Source organism: Chionomys nivalis, chromosome 5 (genome assembly GCF_950005125.1).
Source record: "Chionomys nivalis chromosome 5, mChiNiv1.1, whole genome shotgun sequence".
Classification (NCBI taxonomy): Eukaryota; Metazoa; Chordata; class Mammalia; order Rodentia; family Cricetidae; genus Chionomys; species Chionomys nivalis.
In genome coordinates this window covers 93,283,113-93,295,127 of record NC_080090.1, presented here as the reverse complement: position 1 = coordinate 93,295,127, position 12,015 = coordinate 93,283,113, and the positions used below count along the sequence as shown (strand labels likewise).

General features: G+C 42.9%; 1 protein-coding gene across 4 annotated transcripts in view; it reads right to left on the bottom strand.

The window, feature by feature from the left end:
* Nckap5 (NCK associated protein 5) overlaps nt 1–12,015 on the bottom strand; it is an 843,848-nt gene that overhangs the window by 89,616 nt on the left and 742,217 nt on the right. The gene's annotated exons all lie outside the window — the stretch shown is intronic.

Genomic DNA, 12,015 nt, shown 5'->3' with positions numbered 1-12,015 from the left:
CATGCCTAAGGGGGAGGAAACCACCTCCAAGGACCAAGGCATCCATGGAACCTGACCTTTCCTTGTGTCCAATATTGAGGCAAGAGATTGAGTGATTCAATCTCCAGCTAAATGTAAAGAAAAAAAATGTAAATAAAAAATCTTGGTTCAGAATCAGATCAGAGAAGCTCATCAAACCCAGACTCCATTTTCATATCCCTGGAGGGCTCAGCACAATTGCCTGGGATGAGTCAAAGCCTAATAAATATTTAGTAACTGAACTGAAATTGGTTTATGGCTAAGCCTTGAGGTCTGAGCACCAGAGAATGAAGGTGACTCGCTCCTACCTGTGGAGAAGCTATAGTACTTCCCCTGATTGTCGCCTTGCCAACTGGGAGGTTGGCAAAGAGATGAAGCAGCCTGATATGAGACAGGCTGGGAAGAAGATTATGAATGTGAGCGGTGGATGACTCTGAGTTAAATGTGGCGTTACTAGTGGTTGGAAGTCAGGTGCGTTCATTCATTCAGGGAATGTGGTAATTGAGGGCAGAAAGAATTCTCAAGCCTTCTTCCTGACATGTGAGGGTTATGGCCAGAAGTTTCCATGACAAACCAATCCCTTCCATTCTTAAAATGTCTAATATACATGCTGTGACTATCATATGGAGAAATATGAGCAAGATGAACACACCTCTTCATGGACTGCTTTCAGCAAGCAACTGCAACTAAAACAAGGAACACCCACAATTGGGTTTCTGCTAGCACCTAGAATGCTGTTAGAAGCACACAATTACCATGGTCTCCATTTGGGAGATGAAAACAGTAGAGGTCCAGAAGACCTGGGGAATTACTCAAAGTCATAGCATGGGGTAGACAGCAAAGAAGGAACTGCAACCTAGGTCTCCTAACGGCAGCACGTGATGAGAATGAAAACCCTTAGCAAGCGAGCAGGGCTACCATGACAGGCAAAGCCTATATGCTCAGAAACAGTGGTGCAATCTTTGTAACCTTTAAAAAAATGTCCTCAGAATCTGCAACTAAAGTGTGGTCTTCCTACAGGCTCATGGGAATCAGGGAGCATGAAAGTTTGAAGCTTAGATGGTAACCCCAGAGGTTTTCTAGAATAGTCTTCCCCTTTATGGACAATGGTTCTGAGAAAAAGAGATGAAATATTTTATATCTTGTCATAAAATCCAAACTTTCAGGCTCTCTGACCTCTGCTTCAACATATTGGTTCCTCCTTCTCACGTGTCCCATTAGTGTTGCTAAGTTAGCAACAACCATACCGGCAAGCCCATGTTCATATTATGTGTGCTGGTTAACCTTGATGGCCAAGTTGGTGAGTCAGAGAAGTCACCATGGAAACAAGCCTCTGGGGCTGTTTGTGAGGGAGCTTCTAGATCAGGTTAATCAAGATATGAAGACCCACTCTGAATGTGTGTGGTACCTTTTCAAGGCTGGGATCCAGGACTGCATAAAAAGGAGAGAGTCAGCTGAGCACCAGCATCCATCTCTCTGCTTCCTGACCATGGATGCCCTGTGACCTGCTGCCTCATGCTCCTGCTACCATGACTTCCCACCATAATGAACTGCACCCTCAAACTGTGAGACAATAAAACTCCTTTCTTTACTTAGGTTGCTTTTGTCAGGCATTAGGTCTCAGCAACATGGAAAGTAACTGACATAATATTAAACTGGCCTGTGTGTCTGAAATGAGCAGATAAACATGTGACTCATGCACACACACACACACACATTTATTCAGTAATAACGAAGGATGAAATTATGTCAGTTGTGAGAAAATATAATAGTACTTATCATGTTGAATGAAATTAACCACATTCAGATACGTGGAATCCAGATTTAAATATACATGAAAGTTTAAAGGAGATTATTTAGAAAGAGGAAAGGGAAGAGGGTACAAAAGTAATGGGAGAGGAGAATATTAATAAAGTACAAAGTCATTAGTGAGACTTTTTGACTTCCTCAAGGAATGTATGTTGTAGCAGTTTAATATGAAACGCTCCCATAGGCTCATATATTTAACAGGTGGTCCCTAGCTGGTGGCACAGCTTTGAGAGGTTGAGAGGAGTTGAAAACTTGCTGCAGGAAGTGTGACTGGGGATCAATCTTATGAGTGATAACCCAATCAAGCTCTGGCTTGACCTTCTCTGCTTCTTGGTCGATATCACGTTGTGAGCTGCAGCTTTGAGCAGGTGCCATGGACTGTGTGCCTCTAAACTGTGAGCCAACACAAACCCTCCTCCCTCATGTTTATGTTACAAGTATTTTGTCACAGTGGTAAGTAACTAGTACATACGCTAATTTGATTATAGCACTGTATATGAGAAGTTTCAATTTTTTGTGTTTATAAGGTGTGTGTTTCCTTGTGTTTGTGTACAGCTGAGCTCAGTTGTGTGGGTGCATGTGGCGGGTCAGAGGTTGACTTCAGGTGTCTTGCTTTATTGCTCTCTGTTTTTGAGACACCATTGTTCACTGAGTCTGAAGTTCAGTGTTTTGGCTAGTCTGGGACTCACCAGAACCCCAGGACTGGGGTTACAGGCATCACACCTGACTTTTTAATGATTATGAAGATCAGAACTCAGGCCCTGGTGTTTATATGATAAGTATTTTATTAACTGAGCCACTCTTCCAACCTTGAGACGTTTTATTATAATTTTAAATGATGTGTATTCACGTGTGTACTTGTGTGTGTGTGTGTGCACACACACATGAGTCCAGGTGCTGGCAGAGTCTAGAAGTCTAATCCCCCAAATCTGGAGTAACAGGTGGCTGGGAGCTACCTGAGGAAGGTGCTAGGGACCAAACTTGGGTTCTCTGGAGAGCAGCACATATTCTTAGTCATTGAACCATGAATTTCCACAGCCCCAAGAAGTAGGTTTTGTTTTGTTTATAAATAAAATAAAATACCACATAGGAAAGGGACTGGCCTTAATACCTGCTTTAAATCAGAATTATCCGCACCTGCTTTGGGCATGGGTGACATTCTAAGGAGTAGATTACCAGCCAGGGAAATTGCCATATTTGGAGATGCAATGTGTTCATTTGGAAGTGGGGTGACTGAGACCGCATCCAACCAAGTTTTTGCGAAGGCTGAGTTCCTTCCCAATGAGCTCTTGAGGAGGGAGAACTCAATGCTAAGTGTCAGATGGGCAGAGTGTCACCAAAAGCATAATTCGCCTCCATCTGGGAGTTGACACAATCGAGTTACAGGCGGAGACTGTTTATAAAGGTGGCATGAAAGTCTCTCTTCAAATTCCACCTGCTTTTATAATCAAACAATAACATCTCCAGAGCATAGGTTTTTAGCTCCGTGAGAAACATATTGGAAATTGATTCAGTGCTTCTGGTTTGGCTGGGACAATGCTTCATAACCCGTTAACCTCTCAGCTCTCTCGGCCCCTCCCCCTTCTCGAAAAGCTTTTAGCTGCTCCAGGGTGGCAGAGCAAAGATAAAGGAAGCATCCTTTTATCTGATCCTGCACAAAATGAGTGGAGCCGACACTGTACTCGTGATAAGATGATGGCTAAACCACGCTTCTCTCATTCTACCTTGGGCTGATGAAAGAAATTAAGACTGACATTGATAAGTTATGTTCTTGGGCATTATCCACCTTCAAAACTTGAAGATTTTTATTTAGAAGCACTAAGGTCTGGGTTCACATCTATTAATTATTTAAAAAGTGTCCAGTGGACTATTAATAACAGTCAAAATGAGGACGTAAAGTTGGAAGGAGATAATGGTGGGTGGGTATGATCCAGGTATATAACATAAATGTGGGAATTTTAAAGACCAAAAATGTTTTTAAAGGATTTTAAAATAAATATTTAATATCACCTATGTTATTGTCCAATAATGTCTGAACAACTACCAATAGAAAGTAAATGACACATTTGTGTGGTCACAGACCTACTAGGAAGTATTATGTGACAATTAAAAATAATGAGGTAGCTGAGGATGTAGCTCAGTGGAAAGAGTGCTTGCTTGCCTAGTTGTCATAAAGCCGTGGGTTCGAGTTCATCCCCAGCACTGTATGGACTGGGTATAGGAGTCCGTGTCTGTAGTCCAACACCCAGTAGGCAGAGGCAAGAATGATCAAGACTTCAAGGTTTTCCTCAGCTCCACAACAAGCTTGAGGCCAGCCAGAGCTGCCTAAGACTTAGTCTCCAGAATGCATGAAACAGAACAATGACAAACCCAAACAAATAAACACACAAAAGCCAAGGTAAATCCAGATGGAGTCTTGTGGAGAAGTGTCTGGAATAAATTGATTTTTTTAAAGTTGTGTTATAAAATATTGTTAAAGGTGCCCAGATCGGCCCTGCATTACAATGGATTTCTTGAAAATTCTCAATTTGTCTTCCTGATGCACAACTACTGTTCAAGCCAAGAACACCCTGTTTCTGTCTCTTTTCGTAGCCACATGGCATCAGTAACTCAATTTTTGCCTCTGCCTTTTGACAAAATCCTCACCTGATTGGTTTTAGTAATTGCCTCTTGTCTCAAGCTAATGCTTTTCTCAAACACTGTAGACTTAACATCTATCTATCTATCTATCTATCTATCTGTCTGTCTGTCTGTCTGTCTGTCTGTCTGTCTGTCTATCTAGTTAGGAATCCAGGTTGCCATTGACTTGCAGTCTTTTGGGCTTATTTGGTGTGTGGGAGTGGACAAGGGGCAGGCATGTGCATGGCTGTGTGAGCAGGGGTTGTATGTGTACATATGCGCCTGAGACCTCTCCACATGCATTCATTCATGTGCAAATGATCACATCCAGTCATGCACGTGCATGTGCGCACACACACACACACAGACACACACACAAATATTCTTTCATACACAATCACACACATAAAGAAAATTCTACTCTTGTTCAAACCCCTGAAAATTAGGGCTTCTCAGTTAATTCTGTATTTTTGGTTTGAGAAATACAATCTTGGAACTAACACAAAATAATGTGATAATAATTCAAACAGTAAGATTCACCATGGACAACTATGGTTAAGAATATTCTATCAGGCTGGGTGGTAGTGGCGCACGCCTTTAATCCCAGCACTCGGGAGACAGAGGCAGGTGGATCTCTGGGAGTTTGAGGCCAGACTGGTCTACAAGAGCTAGTTCCGGGACAGGCACCAAAAGCTACAGAGAAACCCTGTCTCGAAAAACCAAAAAAAAAAAAAGAATATTCTATCAGGGCTTTGATACTATGGGGCAGGTGCCACTCTCCTGCCTCTTTTTCTCAATGTAAGCAAAGCCATGTGAAGAGCCTGTGGACTTTGCTTTCCTCCTACAAGCAAGGAAGCAAGGAAACAAGCACTGTTATAATAAGATTGGCACGAAGCCGAGCCGCTTCTCCTCTGCTGCGTGAGGAAGCTGCTGCATCCGTTCTCTCTCACTTGAACCTGCTATTGAGTTACCTTCACAGAGACAATCATCCATCTTATGCCTCCTCTGTCGCTCCTGCCCCCACTGAACTGCACCCTGGGCTGTGGATAGGTTAGATGCCGTATGGAGGATGAAGCAGGTACAAGGACCAGTCTGTGTCCCAGAGAGGTAAAATGGACCCTGTCCAAGCTGGTCCCACTTCACTGTGTTTGGCTCAACATAGCTGGGTCACATAGTTAAGCTTTATGGTAGAAGTAAGATTATGAAAAAAAAAAAATCCAAACCTTTTCTGTTCCTTATGTAAGGTGGGCCTTAGAGCTGTTTTTCTTCCTCACCTCATCATTTGCCCAAACAAGTACTTTGATTGCCTCAGACCTATAGCCCCCCCAAACTGCTCTTAACTAGGGATAAACGTTAGCCTGAGTGCTTGTTGTAATGCAAATATTCGATATGAGAAAGTCCTGATTAGTCTGTTTCTATAGTGATGTAACTTATCTTTCCATGCTAGCTGAAGTCTAGGAGAAGACAGGAATAAGAGTGTGAGACACCCTGGGGAAATGGAAACGCACAGGTGGATGGAGGTAAGGCACTCAAAGGGACCTCTGATCACCGTGCCCCTCACCCCCATTCTGTAAGTCAGGCAAGGCTGGGCAAGAAGGGAAGAGGAGGTAAGATACCTGGCTAGGATAATCACTTTGGGGCAATATCAATTCTTGGGAGAGGAAGGAGAATTCTCTGAACATGATATTTCTACCATCCCTTTAAGGATCAGGGCACATGATGGAAGAGGAATTGGAAAGAACATAAGAACCAGAAAATAGGGAGAAAGTCTGTGAAATGCTGTCTTCTGGGCATGACATACCCATTACTAACACAATGTCACAGCTGCAGCTGCCTGCACTGGGCCTGTTCAAGGCAGTCACGGATGGGGGAGGGGCTTATGGAGCTCTTCTCCTCCCAGATGAACTACTGGATACTGATGGGTACCGGAGGAAGGACAGCCATTGTGTTTAATTGCATACCCAACAGACAATCCATCAGCCATAATGGCTAGTTCCCAACCTATAGACCTTGGTCTGAATCAGTGGTCCGAAAACAAAGCAAAAAGACATGAAGGGAGGAAAGGGTTGACAGGGGTGTGAAGGAGATAAGAGAGAGTATAGAGGGTGAGAGCAACCAGAACCTCTTAGGTACATGTATGAAATTGTTAAATAGCAAATTTAATAAACATTAGACTAAGTGCAAGCTGCAAGGCAATGTACTATAGCTGTCCGGGGAAAGTTGGATGGTTAGCATGGGACCATGTCCTTTACTTTGCCATGCTCTGGGATTGTCAAGTCTCTACAGAAGAGACTAGAAACACAGAAACAGAGCTAGGCAGTTGAGGAGATGAGATAGGGCTCATTCACCTGTCAGCCCCCAAAGTATTTATTCACAGGGTTACTAGATAGCTGTTTGTTCTAGGTCCTGTATTTTTGTGGGTAGTGCTAATTCTGTATAACTTCTTTCTCAAAATCCTCAAAGATCTCTCTCTCTCTCTGTCTCTCTGTCTCTCTGTCTCTCTCTCTCTCTCAAATTTCTGAACCTCCTGTTTCAACTCATGGAATTTTCAAACACTTGTATTACTTTAAGTTAGTTAGTTCTTACATCTATTTATTTGCATGCATATGTGTATGTACAGGCAGGCACAGCACATGTGTGGTCAGCTTGTAGGACTATGTTTCCTCATTCCATTGTCAGACCCAGATACTGAACTTTTGCCATCAGTTTGGTGGCAAGTGCCACCCACTGGCTATCTTGCAACCATGGGAATTATGCTCATCGTTGGTTGAGATTTTCTTTCTTTGTGTGTACTTGTGGACCTGTGTGTGTTCACATTGGGGCGCATATGTTTAGTTTAGTAACTTTCATTAAACTAAGTAGGCTAGGCTGGCTGTTTACTGAGCCCAGAGATCTATACTTCCCTCCACTTTCCCAGTACTGAGATCAGAAGCATGCGCCACCACACCCAGTTTCTTTACATTGGTTCTGGAGATCAAATCCAGGTCAGCATGCTTGCAAAGCACCTTCATCAATTGAACTATCTATCCTCACTGGATGATAATTTTAGTACGAGAGAACAGCTTTTCGGTTCTTTTAAAGTGTTTAACACCAGTAGACAGTTAGGATAATGTATAGGATCAGTCCATGGTAGTTAAAAAGCAGAAAAGAAAATTGTCTATGCTAGTAATGCTAGCAAATGAGGCTAGCCGTTTTCTTGCTGCTCATTAACACAGAAGTCTGTGTTATAACGATAATTTATAAGGATTATCCTTTTTAAAAAAATTTAGTGCCATTATTTTACTTCATTCACAAATTTTTTAGATAAATTTTCACTTTATTTATGCACATGTATGCATGTCTATGTGAGTGTGTGCTCACAGAAGAGTGGTGCTCAGGAAAGCAGGGAGGAGGAGTCAGATTTCCTGCAGCTGGAATTACAGGGAGATCTGAGCTGTCCAATGTGGGTGCTGGGAATTGAACTCAGGTCCTAGATGAGAACAGTATGTGCTCTTAGTCACTGGGCTATTGCTCCAGCCCCTTAATTTATAAATATTGCATATCGATCTGGATCTAGTTTAGTTAACAATATTTTGTTTTATAATTAACTCTCACCACTCTGATCTAAACAACACAATCACCCTGAGCCACAGAAACACACAAACTTTCCAGTTATAACTTCTTTGCTTGAAAAGGTGTTAGCTGACATATTTTTTTTTTTTGAAGAGACACATACTTAGATTTGTTCAGGCACTGTTACTGAAAATATTATATTATGGCTATAAAATATTGCAAAATGTATGATAATACTGTGCTTAGGATCCTCAGGGTGGAAAATAAATATTCTCAGTCACTATGATAGGATACAGATAGAGTAGTAAACATTAGTGACTCTCATCTAGTCCCAGGTGGGAAGAACCTTTAAAACGTTCCTACTGATAGCTAGCTCAGAACTGGAATCAATCTTTGTCTCTCTGCCACTTCAAACAACAGAAGCTGGGAGGAAGGCGTGGACTTTTCCAGCACCCTCTGCGGCTAGGGTTAGCTGTGTGATCCATTTCTCATTGACACTGTATTCGAGAGAGCCTGCTGGGGACCTGGAAAGTGATACTCTTCCTCGGACTTTCATCTCAGTGGAAATGCCTAGAGAGGAAGGACTCAGTTTACAGCCCAAGGCAAGGGGTTTGAAAACAGGAAGCCTACGTGGTATTGTTGGCGGTATTGTTGATATCACTAAAGTGCCATATGCCTCTCTTCTTGTTTGAGACAGGAATTCTCTAACGGATGACTTTATTACTTGGAGGATTAGGTTAGGATCTGCTGCTGCTGCTGCCTTCTTGAGTCCACAGCATTTTATCTGCAGAGCTGCTGACTGTGAAGAAGGGTCTATGGTGATCTGATGACACAGGCAACTCATCAAAAGCAGAGTTAGGTGATTCCCATCAATGTTCTAAAGCATCGTCATCCAGCAGATGCCGAGAAAGGGGCTATCTGTGCAGAATCTGCAGCTACAGAGCCCTGGAAGGTTGGCTACTAAGACGGAGGCACTGAATTTTATGTCGTTCTAATTACAGTTGAAGATGCCAACATACAAAATGGGCGATCTAAAAGCAATTGTAAATCTACTAAAAATACTTACACTAACTAGTTCCCCAGCAAAAAGTCAGCCTCTAACATTACATGTGAGTGCACACATCTGTGTCTGTGTTGCTACGGCTGCTTCTTTTTCTGTGTTTTGCTTCTTTTTTTAAGTTGTTGTTTTAAGACTCCATCTTATATAATGCAGGTTGACCTTGAACTCACTACGTAGCAAAGGATAACCTTGAATACAGTACCATGCTTGGTTTATGTGATGCTAAAGATGTCTACTAGATTTCCCAACTAAACTGCACTCCGGGTCCTTCTTCACTCAATTTAAATTTTGCAGCGATGCGGCCTGAACCTCAGGCTTTGATCACATTGGCACATGCTCTGCCATGGAACTGCATCTTTGGCTTGCTGTGTATTTATTTTTTTATTTTTTTTTAACAGGCATAAGAACTCCATTACTGGGAAAAGGGAGATTCAGCAGGGCTTTGCAGACTACCATGCTGCTAAGCCATATTTAACTTGCATATTAGCTAACTGTGCCGAACTGGTACCAATTAAATCCATTCACACTGACAACCATAATAAAAGGATGTCTTGGAATAATAATCCGATTCAGACTACACTCATTCAGCTGTTTGTGAAGACTTTTGTATTCCTAATTGCCAATGAAAAGAATAATAATTGTGTGCTGGTCTCATTAGGCTGACTGGGTACAACAACACTCCGAGACACACTGTAAATTATAGTTTGCTGAAGACGGCTGGGGAGGCTGGAAAAATGGGGCATTTAGAGCTGGCGGTGCTGGAAGCTGGCTATTCAGGGCATCCCAGGGAAAGCAATGGACATAGAGAATCTTAGACACTGGCCACCCTTTAAGTGAGTCATGCCTTAGGACTTAATATTCAGTGGTGACAGGATCTAGAATCACCTGGGAGTCCAAGGCTCTCAGCGTGCTCATGGAGAATTATTTGATTTTGTTGATGTAGAAAGACCCAACTTATTTGTAGGCAGGAAGTTCCAGACCATAGGAACTGGAGACAGGAGCTGAGGAGCTGAGTGCCAGCATGCAGACACTCACTGCTCTCCATCTGGGGGTGGAGACAATGGCATGTGCTGCTTCAGGCTCCTGCACAGTGTCTTCGCCACCATGATGGGATGCATCTTTAAACCATGAGCCAGAATAAACCCTTTGCCCCTGAAGCAGCTTTTGTCAGGGTGTTTTATCTCAGCAGTAGGAGAAACTAAGAAACTAGTACTGTTTGCTCCGTCTCTGTGTGATCTGGGGCCATCCATCCTGTCACTCCATGCTGAGGGGACTAGCCAGCACACCCATGCTCACAGCTTCTGGAATCTCCTGATAACACTGAATGCCACAAGTGTCCAAGGTGGTCTGGTGACTGGAAACTAGTTGCTTCCTCAGCCTCCTCACAAAAATCAGAGTAACAGAAATTCCTCCATCGTGGTCTCCTCCCAGGTGCTGAACAGGGCACTTGAATCCCACATCCTTGGAAACGCGTGTCCTTTCATGTATGGTTCATACACAACTCTAAGACACACAGCTGGCCTGGGTTTAGGGTTGTAGCGCTCTCAGGGACTTGGGACCAGGGAGCTACCTGTTATGCCCCTGTGGATTCATTTTACCTCCGACAGCAAAATCAGGCTTTCTGAATAGTTATAACTTTTTATTTATTAAAAAAGAGTCCACCTAACAAGTTGAAATTAATTCAGCTCTATCTATAGTTAGTGATTTCAACAGAAATGATGAAAAACTGTGCTGAAGGTCTTGGCATTTGAATTTTCTTTTTTTATTTGGGTCTTGAAATGATTAGTGTTAATTTTCAGCTTGATAAAATCTAGAATCATCTGGGAAGACTGTTTCTGGTTGTGCCTGTGAGGGGGTATAATGATTAATCAATGTGGAAAGAGCCATTCCATGCTGTGGGAGCACATCCTGCTCCTTCAGCCAATAGCCTTTAAGATACCAGCTCACTTGGGCGTGGTCTCTTGAAGGCTATTGGAGCAGAATGTGCTCCCGCAGCAATTCCACAGGCAGAAGGCCCCAGACTGTATAAATGGAGAAATGGAGATGGGGAAGAGGCATACAACTATCACTCACATCTTTGGATGTAATGCAACCACTGCTTCCAGGCCCTGCTGCTGTGACTCCCCAGCAGGGATGGACTGCGCCCCTGAACTGTGAACTGCATAAATGAACCCTTTCCCTCATAAGTTGCCTTTGTTGGAATATTTTATCATAGCAGCAGGTAAGAAACTAAGACAGTTCTATATGAGAAACATCCAAATGTTTAAAACATGTTCCATTTCAGAAAGCAATCACCATATATTTTCAATCAATAGACCCTTGTAAGAGTTACTTCTTAAGACCATTCTAGAAAGTAATATTCTATAAATTGATTCTCCTTACTAAAAAGTCATTCGTTCCCACTGTCACTTCCATTTATATAACAGAAGCACACACACCTCCTCAGTTCACACTCTACACCTTTACAAACAGCCATATTTTCCTCATAGGTGTGGTTCTGAGACCCTGAGCTTCACTGTTTTTGCTTTGCTTTCCTTTTGTGGTACTGGGGATAAAACCCTGGACCTTGTGAATGCCAAGCAAGGACTCAATCAATTGAGCTAGCCCAAGCCCACCATAGCATGTGTGATAGTCAATATTTTCAACTTGACAGTATCTAGGATCACCAATGAGACAAGCTTCTGAGCCTGCCTGAGAGGGACTACCCAGATCAGGCTAACCTCTGTATGAGAGATTATCTACATTAGGTTGAGGTGAGAAGACCCACCTTAAAAGGGGCAGCACCATCCCTTGGTGGGGTTCCAGACCGAATAAAAAGGAGACAGTGAGCTGAGCACCAGCATCCATCTCCTGCTTCCTGAGTGTAAATGCCACATGACCAGCTGTCTCATGCTCCTACCACCGTGCCTTCCCCACCATGATGGACTGTGCCCTCAACTGTGACCCCAAGCAAACCC